The 16,415-nt window shown below is 40.8% G+C and overlaps 1 protein-coding gene across 7 annotated transcripts in view; it reads right to left on the bottom strand.

Annotated features, from left to right (window-relative positions):
• mical2a (microtubule associated monooxygenase, calponin and LIM domain containing 2a) overlaps positions 1–16,415 on the bottom strand; it is a 296,251-nt gene that overhangs the window by 246,039 nt on the left and 33,797 nt on the right. Inside the window, exon 1 of one of the 7 annotated variants that reach the window (XM_060839002.1) lies at positions 7,103–7,143. The exons of the other annotated variants lie outside the window; for them this stretch is intronic. The gene's annotated coding sequence lies outside the window, so the exon portion shown is untranslated. Of the gene's footprint in view, positions 1–7,102; positions 7,144–16,415 lie in introns of those variants that run through there. 7 annotated transcript variants of the gene reach the window in all.

Raw genomic sequence — 16,415 nt, 5'->3', positions numbered from 1 at the left:
CACTTTCAGGTCTTTTAGTTCCAGATGGTAGATCAGGCTTTAGTTGTTGCTGCCTCACTTTCTGTTGGCCTACATGTGATATTGATGAATCTTCGTGCCCTTCAAATCGGTCAAGCCTTTTGTGTGAATAATTAACACGCAGGTCAATACTACCAAAATGGGAATGCCACTTTCAAAAGCACCATAAAGATTGAGTAATAGCCGAGTCAGCCATCCCCAGAATGACTAATGGATGCATCATTCAACGTGAGGTAAGGATTTTATTTACACATTCATAAATTTTGGGTAATGCTGGTACCATCAGCATTTATTTCTCATCCCTAATCTCTACCGAGAAAGCAGTGCTGAGTCATTCATGTTGCCCATGTGGTGATGCTGCTTCCACAGTTATACATGATGTTATATAGAGTCATAAAGACATTGCAGCACAGGACGGGAGTGGGGTGGAGGTGGGTGTGAGTGGTTTTCAAGATTTTGGTTCAAGAACAATGAGGGAATGAGTATAAAGTCCAATCTTTGAGTGTGCTGTAAGTAGAATGAAGGAGACTGGGGCACCCTGAAGAAGATGCAGAGGACATTCTCGAGAAACACTTTCATGACAACAGTACTGAGAGACCTCAGCTGTGTGGAGAGACTGGAGAAACTGAAGTTGTTCTCCACAGAGTAGAAAAAGCAAAAGGTTTAATAGAGGTGTTCAAAGTCTTGAAGGCATTTGAAAGAGTAGTTAAGGAGAAAGATGAATTGTTTCCACTGGGAGGAGAGTTGATATTAAATGAATACAGATTTGTGGTCATGGGTAAAAGAATTGGAAGAGGAAGTGTAAAGCTTGTTTCCATATAATGAGTGAGTTTGTTGTAATCTGGAAATGTGCTGGTGGAAGTAGATTCAATAATAACTTTCAAAAAGGAATTGGATCAATACCTGTAAAAAGAAACATTGTGGGGCTCTTTAGAAAGAACAGTGGAGTGGAATTTAATAAGCCATCATCATCGTTGTGGTTATCCCTCGAAGTCGAGGATGATGGTCTTCATTCCATTGAGCTATTTATGGGCTCTCTAGTGGCTTATATGTCCAATCTTGGCTTTGAAAGTTGTTCCGCTTTCAGGTCAATTAGTTCCAGATGGCAGATCAGGCTTTGGTTGTCACTGCCTCGCTTTCCATTGTCTTCTCTTTTCTTCCAGTTCTGCACATCTATTGGCTTCAAATGTTGCTATTCCTTCTCGGATGATGGTTTGTCAGAGTTTCCTCTCCTTGGCATTGGTTTCCCAATTGCTGATGTCGATGTTACATTTCTTCATTTTGGCTTTTAACATTACTTTGAGTCTCTTCTGTTGTCCACCTCTTTTACATTTGCCTTCTTTAAGCTTAGAGTAGATGATGTTTCAGCAGACGTTTGTCGTTCATCTGAACAACATGACCACTCCATCTTAGTTGGTTCTTGGTGACATAGGCTTCAATGCTTGTTGTTTTTGCTTCATTCAGCACACTGACGTTGGTTCTTCTACCTTACCAGCTGATATTTAAGATATTTCAAAGACAGTGTTGATGGAACTTTTCAAATGCCTTCAGATGTCGTCTGTAGGTTGAAGTTGTTCATGACATTTTTCTTGTCATTGTTGCATAATGAAGATCATGTTGATTGTTCCATGTGATGAACCAAAACTGGCTTCCGTTCCCGGAAGGATTTTCTCGGCTAAACGCTTGAGGCGGTTGTTCATGACATGAGTGAGGATCTTTCCTGCTGTTGCTAACAAGGAAATTCTAAGATAGTTTCCGCATTCAAATTGAGGAACTTTCCTTCTGTAGACGGTAATGATTGAAGAGTCTCTAAAGTTTGCTAGTATGTCTTCATTTATCCAAATCTTGATACGACGTTGATGCAGTTGGTAATGAAGCAGGTTACCGCAATTTTTTTGTAGGCTTTGGTTGATATTCCATTGAGTCCAGTGGCCTTGTTGTTTTTCAAGGTTTTGATGACTTCCTTGACTTCAAATGTTGATATTTTGTTGAGGGAGTCATTAATGGGCTGTTTTGGAAAGTTTTTGATCACATTCCTGTCAAATGGGATGGTTTGATTTAGAAAATCTTAAAAGTGCTCCCTCCATCTAGAATTGATGTTAGCCTAGCAGTTCAGGATGCTTGAACCATCTTTACAGGGTCTTGACAGTAGGTGGATGGGTCAAAAATAGCTTTAGTTGTGTTAAAGAAACCTAAAGTGTCATTGGCATCCACTAGTTGTTGGATTTCCTGAGCTTTCTCCCTCTGCCATTGGTTTTTCAGATTTCCGGTGCTCTTCTGGACTGCAGCCTTGCATCCCTGATAGAGTTTCCTTTTGGTAGCCGATTGTTGGTCATTTGGAAGGTGATGAAAGCTTTTCTCTTTTTGTCAATAAATTGTTAGAGGAGTTTGTTGTTATCAGCAATCCAATCCTGATGTTTTATCATCTTGAACCCAATTGTTTCTTTGCAGGAGGTGATGATAACATTCTTCAATTGATTCCAGTATTCTTCTACTGATGGTGGGATTTGTTGAGGCAGCTGTTCTTGAAGATTTTGTTGGAACCTCTGTATATGGTTGATGTTTTGAATTTCTTGATAGTTTTGTGATTTTGATGTTTCGTCTACGGGCTGGATCTTCATTCCCATGGTGAATGAGATGAGTCAATGGTTTGTCCAGGACTCATCAGCACCAGTAACAGCTTTTGTAGTCAGCTCACCTTGTTGGTCCAGAGATTGTACAATGATGTAGTCAATGAGGTGCCAGTGTTTGAAGCATGGATGCTGCCAGGAGACTTTATGCCTGTTTTTCTGGCAAAACAGGGTGATTGTAATCACCAGATTGTGTTCAGCACATTTGGTGAGGAGGACTATTCCATTGGTGTTGACCTTCCCAACTCCTTCCTTGCCTATTATTCCAGTCCAGAGCCTATAATCTATCCCAACTCTGGCACTGGAGTCTTCCAAGAGAATGATCTTGTCGTTTTTGGGAACAGAGGAAAGGACGTCATCAAGTTAGATGCAGATGTTCTCCTTTACTTCACCTTCAGCATCCAGAGATGGAGCATAGGCATTGCTGATGGTGGCATGTTGGTTCTTGATGAGCTGGATTCGCAGATTTGTGAAACATTCATTGCTTCCCAGTGGTTGCTCTGTCAGCTTCTGAAGTAGGCTGTTTCAAATGGCAAAACGCACTCCACAGATCCTTAGTTGTTCAGAATCAAGCCCTTTCCAGAAAAAGGTGTATTGACCTTGCTCTTCCTTCAATTGCCCTTCTCCAGCTCTACGTGTCTCACTCAGAGCAACAATGTCAAAGTTGAATTTTTGGAGTTCCCGGGCCACAAAGGCAGTTCTCCTCTCTGGCCAGTCTGGGTTTGGATTATCCAGCAGAGTTTGTACATTCCAGGTTCCAAATTTCATTGTTTCACTTCTCAATGTTTTTCGATTGCATAATGGTGATTCCCCAGACGTAGGTTTCCAGACAGGATGGGGTGAAGCAGACTATTTTTAGGGCACCTTTTCTAGATTCCTCCTGGTTCAGGATGAGCAGAGTGGATCCTAAATAGGCCTCTCAGATATGAATACTGCTACTGAACAACTTTTCCTGCTTCTGTCCAAAAATGCTGGTTCTTGACAAGGAGATTCCAGCCATCACATTGCCTGCGCCCATCCCCCTCCCTGGTCACCAAAAGACTTGAAGAAGTAGCCCACAGAGCAAAGATGCCTATGCGTGTATTTGTTGCACTCCAAGAAGTACACGATACTTCACAAATCAGCCAACTGATTCCAATGGCATGGAGACAATGACAATTGAAGTGGATGGATTTGTTGCAACCTTCATCCACTTTCACAGCCATTAAGTTCAAAATAACTTGGTCTGCCTGTTCCATAATTGAGTCTTGGTTGAATGGCTCTTTGTCAGGTACCTAACCCTCGCCATGGGTGACTCTACCAGGAGCATAGCTCCAGACAGCGTCGCTCACGAGATCTCAGGATCTCAAGCTCCAGGAAGTGGTCATCAACAAGTTTTCTTGGACTCTTCATGTGGATGCACTGATTACAAAGGCCCAACAATGTCTCTTCTTCCTCAGGCAGCTGACGAAATTTGGCATGATGGCAAATACCCTTGTCAACTTATATAGGTGCGCCATCGAGAGCATTCTGTCAGGATGTATCACTACTTGGTATGGCAACTGTACCATTCAAGATCGGAGATGGTTATAGAGAGTGATGAACTCAGCCCGGACAATCACAAAGGCTAACCTCCCATCTATAGAATCCATCTACCAGGCCCACTGGCAAGGAAATGCTGCCAGCATTCTCAAAGATCCATCCTACCCTGCCAATGTTTTCCTACAACCTCTAGCATTGGGGAGAAGGTACTGAAGCCTGAACACACACACACACACCAGCCAGATTTGAAACAGTTTCTATCCTACTGTTGTTAGAATATTGAATGGACTCAAACCTTTAGCATTCGCCAATACCTGTGTTTTTGTTTTTGCCACCTTTTACCTATTATTTGCTTATCTATGCTACTTAACTCTGTGATCTGCCTGTATTGCTGCAAGAAAAAGCTTTTCACTGTGCCTCGGTACACGTGACAATAAATTCAATTCAAATTCAGGACCACACAAGCTTCTCCACCATGACAAGGTGACAATCCACAGAGAGCTAAACACAATGACTGAATAACCTCCTTTTGTGCTGCATGATGTTATGACATGATCAGAAAAGGTTTTTTTGCAAAACATCTGCAATGATTGAAACTGTGTAGTGCCAGTAATTATTTTAGAACTCAAGAGAAATATGTGACAATTAATCCGTCAATTATTAGTTAAATACTGCATTGTAAGACCCTGTGTTCCAGTCCTTTGGTCACATGCCAAACTTCGTAGTTGGAACCCCCCCCCTTTATAAAGTTCCAAAGTCCACAGAAATATTTTAAATCTCTTGTGGCAAAGCTGGGAATTTGAAACAGGGCCCCCAGCCTCTGACCATTAGCCTGCCTTAGATGTACCAAGTATATAGTTATTAGCACAGGAGCAAAATACTACAGCGCTCTCAGCCAAACCAAAGGCTTTCTGAAATTCAAAAACATGGCACGTTGGCAGATGTGATGACTGCAGGACAGGTGGGGCCTTGTTAAACTCAAAAAAACATTCCAATGTTACAGCAGTCACTACCCTTATAAAGATCTGAAGGGTCGCTCGACCTGAACCGTTAACTCTGCTTTCTCTCCATGGATGCTGCGAGACCTGCTGAGTTTTCCCAGCAATTTCTGATTTTGACACTTACAAAGTACTTCATTGACAATGGAAAGCTTTCACATGTCCCAAGTTTGACAAAGGCGCTTCACAAATGCAAGTCTTTCTTCTATCCCTGTGTTGACAGAGTGATGGAAACAAAGTGGAACAGTTCCGAATGTTCTACCATTTATCTAATATCAATCTAGTGTTAGCCCATTGTCAGTCAGGCAGACCTCACAAAGGATATACAGTATTGGCAGGAGAGGGGTTTCAATGCAGATTCACCAGAAAAGTTTTTGAGCTAAAAATAAAATTACATGATGATGAAAAGTTGCATGAACTATGCTTTTATTCCCTCAGAGGTTTGGGAAGTCAACTAAAATTTTTAAATTTGAGATTGTGAAGTTTTGGCTGGTTATGATTATTAGGTGGTGAGGATCAAAATGTGGCATGGTACAGATCAGCGTCTATCAAACTGAATGATGGATAGACCAAGCTCGAGTGGCTGAATGGCCTCTCCTGTTTCTGTATTGTGGAGTGAAGGTAAAAGGAAATATTCCAGCTCTTATTGTCCTGTTATGTAAATTCAGACAGGACCTGAAATATTCCTCAGTATATTTAATATATGACTTGCATTCAGTATGGTGCATTTACTGCAATTGCAGTCAATGGAAATAAATCAAAGAATGGTGGGAAGACTACATAATGAAGTTCTGGATCAGTGGTGCTGGAAGAGCACAGCAGTTCAGGCAGCATCCAACGAGCAGCGAAATCAACGTTTCGGGCAAAAGCCCTTCATCAGGAATAAAGGGCTTTTGCCCGAAACATCGATTTCGCTGCTCTTTGGATGCTGCCTGAACTGCTGTGCTCTTCCAGCACCACTGATCCAGAATCTGGTTTCCAGCATCTGCAGTCATTGTTTTTACCTACATAAATGAAGTTGACTACAGGCAAAGTCAATTATTTTGAATCTGTGCAGGTGGCAAACTTGGATCTTAAGTTTCCACAACCGTTCAATAATAAAAGCTGATTTTCTTTAGGATTTTCACTAAACACAAACAAAATATTTGTTTCGAAAGAGTCTCTTTTTGGAACTGCTCATGTCAATTAGTAGTTGGTACCCACTGATTTGGTACTAAATCGGGGTTTCCAGTGAAATGACACGAAGAGTCATTTCTAGCTGGTTGCCTTCGGGTCCGTTGCTAATGCTGCCAACAAGTAGGAGTTTGCTTACATCCCTTAAGAAGCAGGAGTAGGTTACATTGCTTGTCAAACCTGTCCCTTCATTCAATATGATCTTCAGATCTTCAATATCAACCTTCCTGCACTATCCCCAGATCCCGTCATTCTATTAATATCCAAAACTCCAGTAATTTCAATCTTGAACAAACAACAATTGAGTACCCACATCCCTCTGGGATAAAGCATTCCAAACACTACAATATTTTAAATCCCGATGGATATTCCAAAGCTCTTCAGTCAATGAAATACTTATGAAGTGCAGCCATTGTTGTTACCTGGCAACGATGCTCATCAATTTGCAGCAAAATGTTATCACCAGGTGAAGATGGATAATTTGGCTCCCCTCCTTTAAACTCTGTCAGTCACAATAGTTTTTATATTTCTATTTAGCACTCAACTATCACACTTCAACTTGATCAAAATTAAGGAGCCAGTTACAAGGTTTTCTTGAATGGAAGTAAATACAATAATATTACTCTAAGAAACATAATAATAAACATGCCATGCACATACAAAGCTAATAAGTGTGAAAAGGATGCACCCGGTGCAGATAGGTTAACTAAAGGGTATGCAGTTTAAAATTTCTTAGAAGTTTTGAGGTGTTAGATTTTTAACCTGAGTCCACAGTTGTTGGCTGATGTCCTCAGCAGTCCTGAAGTCTACAACAGGTATAAAGGACAGCTTGTGTAACATCTGCCATTGGGAAACTGTTGGCCTATTATAAAGGAAGTGATAGCATTTAGTAATGTATAATATAACTAAGCAGTGTCAGCATAACTTCCTGAAGGGAAAATCATGCATGACAAATCTGTTAAAGTTCTTTGAGAAGGTATCAAGCAGGATGGATAATGAATCAGTACTTGGATTTCCAAGAGGTGTTTGAGAAGATGATGTACATAAGGCTATATAAAGTACTCCCATAGTGTTGGGAGTAATGTACTAGCATGCAGAGAGGATTGTCTAATTTATAGAAGTTCTGTACTTTCATGGCTTGGATGAGGGGAGTGAATGTATTATTGCCAGTTTGGCAGATGACACAAAAATAGGTGGGAAGACAAGTGGTAAGGATGTCAAAAAAGTCTGCAGAGGGATACAGACATATTAAGTGAGTGAGCAAAAACTCAGCAGAGGGAATAGAATGTGGAAAATGGACAGGTTATGCAATTTGGAAAGAGCAATTGAAGGGATGAATATTATTTAATTGGAGTAGAACTGAAGAAAGCAGCAGTAGAGGGTGATTGGGTGGTCCTCATGTGTGAATTACAAAAAACTAGAATACATGTTCAGTGGGTAATAGGGAAGACAAATGGAGTACTGCTCTTTATCACAAAAGGGAATAGAGGATAAAAATAGGGAAGTCTTGCTAAAATAAAGGTACTAGTTAGACCATACCTAAAATACTTTAAACAGTTTTGGTCTGATATCTAAGAAAAGATATACTGGCATTGGGGGTAGTTCAGAGGAAGTTCATCATTTTGAATCTGGGTATGCAGGGATTTTCTCATGAGGATAGGTTGAGTAGGACAGAGTTCAGAAGAAAGAAAGGAGACCTTATTGAAATATAAAAGATTCTTAGTGGGCTTCACACTATAGATGTAGAGAGACTGTTCTCTCTTGTGGGAATGTCTAGGACCACATATAATCTCAAAAGGATGGGATCTCCATTTAAGAATGAGAAGAGGTAAACTTTATTCTGTCTAAGGATGGTAAATCTGTGGAATTCTTTACCACAGAGGGCTGTAGGTAGGAGAGAGAGATAGAGAGATAGAGAGCGAGGAAGAGGCAGAGAGAGAGGCGGGGGGGGGGGGGGGGGGGGGGGGGAGAGAAGAGAGAGAGAGAGAGAGAGAGAGAGAGAGAGAGAGAGGGGCAAGGGGGTGGAAGAGGGAGAGGCAGAGAGAGACAGACAGACAGACACACAGAGAGAGACAGACACAGAGAGAGAGAGAGAGAGACAGACACAGAGAGAGAGAGAGAGAGAGAGAAAGGAGAGAAAGAGGCAGAGGGGGGTGGAAGAGGGAGAAGCAGAGAGAGGGAGGGAGGGAGGGAGGGAGAGGCAGAGAGAAGGAGGGAGGGAGAGGCAGAGAGAGAGGGAGGGAGAGGCAGAGAGAGGGAGGGAGAGGCAGAGAGACGCAAAGAGAGAGAGATACAGAGAGATGCATACAGAGTGAGAGTGAGAGAGAGAGAGAGACAGACAGACAGACACACACAGAGAGAGACAGAGCGAGAGAGAGAGAGAGAGAGCGAGAGAGAGATATTGCATTACTAAATCTGTGTCCTTTCTCTCTCAGCTGCTACTGAACACAACAATTGAAATATAGTTTACTGTGGATTTGAGAGTCTGGTCACATTGTATTTCAAACCTAACAAACCACAGAGAGAGACCTATCAAATCCCAATGTTTGATACTCTCACAGAGCTGTGAAAGAAAACTGTAGATGCAAATTTGGCTTTCTTGACTCAGATGCCTGGTTTCAATGTCTTCAGTTAAAATGGTAATTATAATGCAAACAGTTTTAGTTATTACACATTGGTCTCTTGCCTTGCTTCAGTCTGTGAATCAGGTGATCACAGCATCTATTTTAGATTTGTATTTGTTCTTGTTTCAAAATTAAAGGTTTCAGTCAAGGAAAGGTCTCAAATATTGCAATCAGATGACAGAAATTAAAATTTGACAGTCAACATTTACCATGATCTTAACAAAAATATGGGAATGAACAGACCATTCAGCTCACTAAGTCTATCCCACAATCTAGCCTGTATCTCAATACCATTCACCTGCTTTTTGTCCATATCAATGAAAACCTTTGCTGAACAAAGATCTGTCCAACTGGGTCTAAAGGTCCTAATTGGTCCCTGGCATGCAGAGCCTTATTTTGGGATGAGGAGGATTTTTAGATTTCCAGTCTATGTCAACACCCCCAGGAATGTTAGACAGCTCTTCTGTTTGACTAACAACAATTCATTACCCATAGCTTGGGGATGCTGAAGTATGTACCACTTGGACTGGAGAGATTCAGAAAGGTAGCTCCTCACCACCTTTCTCAAGGGGTCTAAGGGATGGACAATAAATGCTCATCTATCCAGTGACACCAACAATTTGTGAAAGAATTTTTAGAATCTGTTGCACGGTGTACACAATTCTTGGAAAAAATTGTGCTGTACTTGTAAATGCTACAGATGTTAGCAAAGTCCATAACCTTGCTTCTATAAAAATCTACAAATGTAATTCAAAACAGGCGTCAATCTTAGAACCCATTCCGCACCTTGTGCCTGTGTCAACTCTTTGAAGGGGCAATCTAATTGTTTCCCCTCTTTCTGCCTAACCCTGTAAATTGCTTCTTTTCAGAAATATGTCCAATTCCCTGTTTTCAGATGACATGCTGACATCCGTTTGCATTGCATTGTAAAGCGAGGTATAAGCAGTTAAAGTCCAGGGGCTTCCTACTATTAAAAGAAATAAGGATGTGAGAAAAAAAATCAAAATCAGACCCAAATCCTCTATTCACACCTCAGCAGCTATTCTGAGTCAGTTCTTTTCAAGGAAGTTATTTTTCCAGCTAGTTTGATTTATTTTTTGTCACTTGGACTGAGGCTTAAATCCCACTTTCCCCTGCCTGTAAATTCCCCTGGAGCAGGGAGTTAAACTGGGGAGGACTGAACCCTTCAACAGGAGGAGGAGGGGGGGAACAACTTCAGAGAGTGTTTGACCGATGACTTCTTCCTTAATGTCGATTGCCCCATTTACATGATCAATCTAATGAGCTATGTTCCCTGTCTCCTGCTTAAACTGCTCATTGGCAAGCCCAGACAAAGCAGGATTGCTTCCCAGATTTCCCCCTCCTCCATTCCTGCGGGATATCAATTTAGCGAGGGTTAAACTCTATGCTGTCTTTGCTTGAGATACGCCCTTTCACCTGAGGGAGTTTCTGCCTCTCACTAGAGTCCTGGCAGCTTCCCCACCCTGCTTGCAGCATAATACATTCCCTTCAACAATAGCTCAAACCTTCTTTCTTTCCAGACAAGAACTGATCAGATCACACTAGAATTCCTGCCCTACAAGGGCATAATGGTTAGGGATTGTAACATTCAAACATAGCCTGGGACTGCCGTAGTGTTAAGGGCCTGGATGGAGAGGAATTTGTTAAGTGTGTACAAGAAAATTTTCTTATCCAGTATGTGAATGTACCTACTAGAGAAGGAGCAAAACTGGACCTTCCCTTGGGAAATAAGGCAGGGCAAGTGACTGAGGTGTCAGTGGGGGAGCACTATGAGACCAGTGATCATAATTCTATTAATTTTAAACAGTTATGGAATAGGATTAACCTGATAAAAAAAAAGTTACAGTTCTAAATTGAAGTAAGCCCAATCTTGATAGTATTAGGCAAGAACTTCCAGAAGTTGTCTGGGAGAAGCTATTCACAGGTAAAGTTGGAAAATGAGAGGCCTTCAAAAATGAGATAACAACAGTTCAAAGACAGGATGTTCCTGTTAGTGTGAAGGGTAAGGCTGGTTTATGTAGGGAATTCTGGATTATGAGAGAAAATGAGGCTCTGCTCAAGAAAAAGGAGGAGGCATGTGTCAGATATAGAGATCTGGGATTGAGTGAATCCCTCGAGGAGTATAACGACAGTAGGAATATACTTAAGAGTGAAATCAGGAGGGCAAAAAGGGGACATGACATATCTTTGGCAAATAGAAGAATTCAAAGAGATTTTGCAAATACATTCAGGACAAAAGCGTAAATAGGGAGAGAATAGGACCCTGTAAAGATCAACAAGGCCATCCATGCGTGATGGGTGAGATACTAAATAAGTATTTTGTGTCAGTATTTACTGTGGAAGGGTATGGAAAATGAATAGTGATATCTTGAAAAGTTTCCATAATACAGTGGACAAGGTGCTGAATGTCTTAAAACAATAAAAATGGATAAATCCTCAAGAAATGATAGGTGTATCCCAGAACTTTGTAAAAAGCTAGAGAAGAGATTGCTGGGCATTTTACGGAGATATTTGTATCAATAGCCACAGGTGAGGTACCAGAAAATGGGAGATTGGCTAATATGGTGCCATTATTTAAGAAAGATGGTCAGGACAAGCTAGAGAACTATACACCAGTGAACCTGATGTCAGTGGTCGGTAAGTTGTGAGAGGATTTTGAGGGACAGAATCTACCTGCATTTGGAAAGGAAAGCACTGATTAGGGATAGTCAACACAGCTTTGTGCATGGGAAATTGTGTCTCACTAACTTGATTGAATTTTTTGAAGTGACAATGAAAATTGATGAGAGCTGAGTAGTAGATGTTGTCCAAATGGACCTCCAACAAGGCATTCAACAAGGTTCCACAAGGTTAGATCATATGGAATCCAGACTGAGTTAGACAATTGGATACAAAACTGGCTTGAAGGTAGGAAACAGAGGATGGCGGTGGAAGCCTGTGAGCAGTGTGCATTAAGGATTGGTGCTGGGTCCAATGTTTTTTGTCATTTATGTAAATGATTTGGATGTGACTATAGGATGTGTGGTTTATAGGTTTGCAGATGATACCAAAATTGGTGGTGTAGTGGACAGCAAAGAACGTTATCTCATTGTTCAACAGAACCTTGATCAGCTAGGCCAATGGGCTGAGGAGTGGCAGATAGCGTTTCATTTAGGTAAATATGAAATGTTGTATTTGGTAAGGAAAACCAGGGCAGGACAGTTCATTGTAGGACCCTGAGAAGTGTTGCTTGAAAGTGGAGTCACAGGTAACCAGGGTGGCGAAAGTAGCATTTGGCATGCTTGCTTTTATTGGTCAGTGCATTGAGTATAGGAGTTGGGAAGTCATGTTATGGCTATACAGGACATTGGTTAGGCCAATTTTAGAATATTACATTCATAGCTGGTCTCCCTGCTATAGGAAGGATGTTGATAAACTTGAAAGGGGTCAGAAAAGATTTACAGGGATGTTGCCAGGAATAAAGGCTTTGAGATATAAGGAGAGGCTGAATAGTCTGGGGCTATTTTTCCCAGAGCATTGGAAGCTGAGGAGTGACCTTATAAATGTTTATAAAATCATGAGAGTCATGGGTAGGGTGAACAGCCAAGGGCAGGGGAGTCCAAAACTAGAAGGCAGAGATTTAAGGTGAGAGGGGAAAGATTTAAAATGGCAACATTTTCATGCAGATATGATGCATGTATGCTAGCAACCAGAGGAAGTGTGGCGAACATAATTACAGCATTTTAAAGGCATCTGAATGGGTATGTGAATAGGAAGCGTTTAGATGAATATTGTCAAAAAAACTGGGAAACGGGACGAGATCAGTGTAGGATATCTGGTTAGCATGAACAAATTGGACCAAAGGGTCTGTTCCTGTGCTGTATAACTCTGACTTGATGACTATAACTGTAAGCCTAGGAATGGTTGTTGGTGATGTTCATGTGGAAATGTGTCCTGGGCCTCACTCTATCAGTTTAATATGGTGACAAGCTGTTTAATTTAAAAACAAAACCTATAGATGCTGGAAGGCTGAATTAAGATCAGGAAATGCTGGGAACATTCAGCAGGTCAGGCAGGATCGGTTGAGAACAAAACAGAGATGATGCTTCAGGATGTTCACTTTGTTTCTGTCTCTCTCTTCAGTGTTGTTAATGTGATCAGCTGAGTATTTCCAGAATCTTCTGTTTTTATGCTTATTTGAACAGATTTATGCCTCATCAAACAGCAAAGAATGGAATTGATAGAAATGCATAAAATATTAATATGATCGGATATTGTTAATGAGGCTTTACTGTAAGGTTAGGTCTACATGCACGACAGTGAACATTAACAGGTTTTATTGACCACAAGACGCTGAGGATGGTAAAGAGATACCCCATATGAGACCCGTCATACTTGGATTGCAGGTCAATCTTGTTCCAACATCAGCTTGACGTAGCTCTTTATACACACGCTCAGTAGCTATTATTAGAGTAAACGTAGAGTGAATCCTTTCCTCCACAATTGGATTGAACTTTATACAAATTCACTTCTTAAAAAGTGGTACTATTTTTACATCAAATTTACCCCAGGACACCCATTACTTGTGAAAGTGCAAAAGCAAAGGGCTGGAAAATAACTTGTGTGTGCATCAAGACCTTCCTAAAATGTTGGCCCATCATCTCTGCAGGGTGATCCAAATTAACTGAGTAGGTGTATATTAACTAATCAAAGCTCAATGGGTTTTTAAGTCGCTGTGAGAATATTATCAAAAATCATTGGGATATAAGTCTGCAATTATAGGTGATATGCCCTACCTGTGTTAAACAAGGTTTGGAAACAAGAATACACAAGTAGTTTCATTTCAATTTAACCGAAGCAATAAATATTTCCAGGAAGTCAACATACTAACATCTCCAGAAGGTATTCAGCTGGACAGCCTTTTTTGAAAGAGATAATTATCCTTTATCCAACGCAAGGCACTCCCAACTTGATTCCTAAAATAGTTTATTTTCTAAAGATCATTGCTGTCAAGTTAATTTATGAACTCAGTTAAATATGTACAGACAGATCTCCTGTAATATTGCTCATAATGGGTGGGTCAGCGTTATGACGGAGGTGTGACTGTAGGAAGTGTACGTGATAACCATGACACTTAAGAATTTAATGTGTATATCTTGTAATGTAATAAATTGTTCCAAGACACTTTACAGGAGCATTTAAATGTCATGCCAAACCATATAAGGATACATTAAGTCAATTGACCTGAAGCTTCATCAAGGACATTTGTATCAAACTGGGCCTTAAAGGGAAGAGAAATGTGTAAAGGTTTAGGGAGTGATTGAAACAGCCCAGATTCCAGGCAGATGAAGGTGTGGCCATGAATGGTGAAGCCATTAAAACGAGTGGAGCTCATGAGTCCAGATTTAAATGTGTGCAGATGTTGTGGGATTGGAGGAGACTGGATTGATAGGGAGGGAAGGATTTGAAAACAAAGCTGAGAACTTGAAAAATCATGATTAATGATTCACATGAACAACGAAGAGCAAGTGTAATCTTCAAGTGAAATAGGGGAAGGGAGTTAGGCCATTAGATCATAAGAAATAGGAATAGGAGTAGGCCATTCCACCCCCTCGAGCCTGGTCCGCCATTCAACACAATCCAAATATTCCTCATGGCCAGAATTTTCCCCAAAACCTTTGATTTCCCTACTAAGATTCTAAGAAATAGGAACTGCAGTAGGGGATTGTTGATGGAGGACTCACAGATGGAATTCAGTTCCAACTCTAAAGTGATAAAATCTATCTATCCATTGGCAGTCTGTGGTGCAGTAGTAGAGTCCCTTTCTGTGTGTGAATTGTAACAGGTCTGAATGACATGGGCTATTCTGAGAAACTGTGGAAAACGGGTTGAAACGTTGAGCAAGGTCTTTCTCGACCTCGGGACCAAACAGCTGCATTTATCAGGATCAAATTCCTGGCAAGCAACAGCTGTGAACTGCCGACCTTTGACCATGTGCATAGCTGTGGATATAAGCTAGCCTCAGCACCAGGGAACCCAGGTATCGGCAGCAAGTACTTCCAGCTATGGGAGAACCAGGCTAGCACTGGATACAAGAGAGACACCACAGTTAGACAGTCAACTGGTATACAATTAATATGAAGTGAGTTTCAGGCAATTCCACAAGAAAACTCATCAAGCCTTAGGGAGAGAAATCCTTCATGAAACTCATTGAAAATAACACTGAGCAGACTTTTGGTAGGAGTCAGCCTGAGTCAGAAGCTCTGGGTTCACGTCCCACTCTCGGGCCTGATGTCCGAGGAAGGTATGTTCATAACACAGCCAACTCCATTGAGTGTAGACTTGTAAATACTTTCAACAGTTTTTAATGGAATGCAGTAAAAGTGGATGAAATTCCTAATTAGCCATGTGATAGTAGGAAATCAGAGCATCTACTTTCACTATGTCAATCCAGACTATAGTGTGTATGTTTTCAAAGGAACTTTAACTACTTTGAGTACCAAAGATTGGTATTAACAGTAGGGATTTTTACCCTATTCTGGCTGGGCTGGATATGTAATCTGCTTCGTTACCCTATCAGCAGTGCTGATGGTTGGACATGTCTTTGTGCAGAGAATTCAACAAGAATTTTATAAAATGATTCTTTGGATAGAAGTAAAGATTATCATAGCTTCGTTGTTTGTTTGTACTAAGTGAGAGCTAAAAGACATAACAAAGGTTGTGAAAGCACCACCATTGCCAGGAGAGTGTAATTACAGCATGACATTTATTAGAGAATATTCCCTCTATAGACATAGATGTGAGCCATGCTCGGTGGGTAATGTTTTCACCTTTGATTTAGAAGGTTGAGGAATCAACTACTGCTCCAAGAATGTGAACACATAATCCAGGTTGACATTCAGTGTCATGTTGAGGGATTGCTGCAATTCAAAGATACCATTTTATAGATGGCAAATTAAAGTGAAACTCTGATTAATCTCTCAGGTGGCCGCTAAAGAATTCAGGACAGCATTTTGAAGAGTATTGAATCTCTGCCACTCTCCTGACCAATCTTTGTCTCATCCGACATGATTAACACTATTTTGGTCATTATCACACTCTGGCTTGTAGAATCTTCATTTTCTGGTAAGTTATTTTCAAAATCTCATGGTCATGAAGATTACAATTCAAGAGCAATTTAAAAAAAAATTCAAATCAAGATAATATGTGACATGGAGCAATTTTGGGGCTGATGGGATATTTGTGTCCTTTCCAGCGATAGAGGACCCAGTTCTTGTTCATGGATAAAAGGATGCCATCCAGTCCATTGCACCTGTGCCAGCTCTTGTATAACAGTCTAAATTGTCCCACTTCACTGTTCCTCCCTGATAACACTGTAATTATGTTGCCTCTCATGTATTTATCCAATTCTCTTCTGAAAGTTACTCTTAAAAATTATCCCATCAGAACCC

This window comes from Hemiscyllium ocellatum, chromosome 18 (assembly GCF_020745735.1).
Source record: "Hemiscyllium ocellatum isolate sHemOce1 chromosome 18, sHemOce1.pat.X.cur, whole genome shotgun sequence".
Classification (NCBI taxonomy): Eukaryota; Metazoa; Chordata; class Chondrichthyes; order Orectolobiformes; family Hemiscylliidae; genus Hemiscyllium; species Hemiscyllium ocellatum.
Note: the sequence above shows the minus strand (reverse complement) of the source record. Positions and strands in the feature narration are given on the sequence as shown.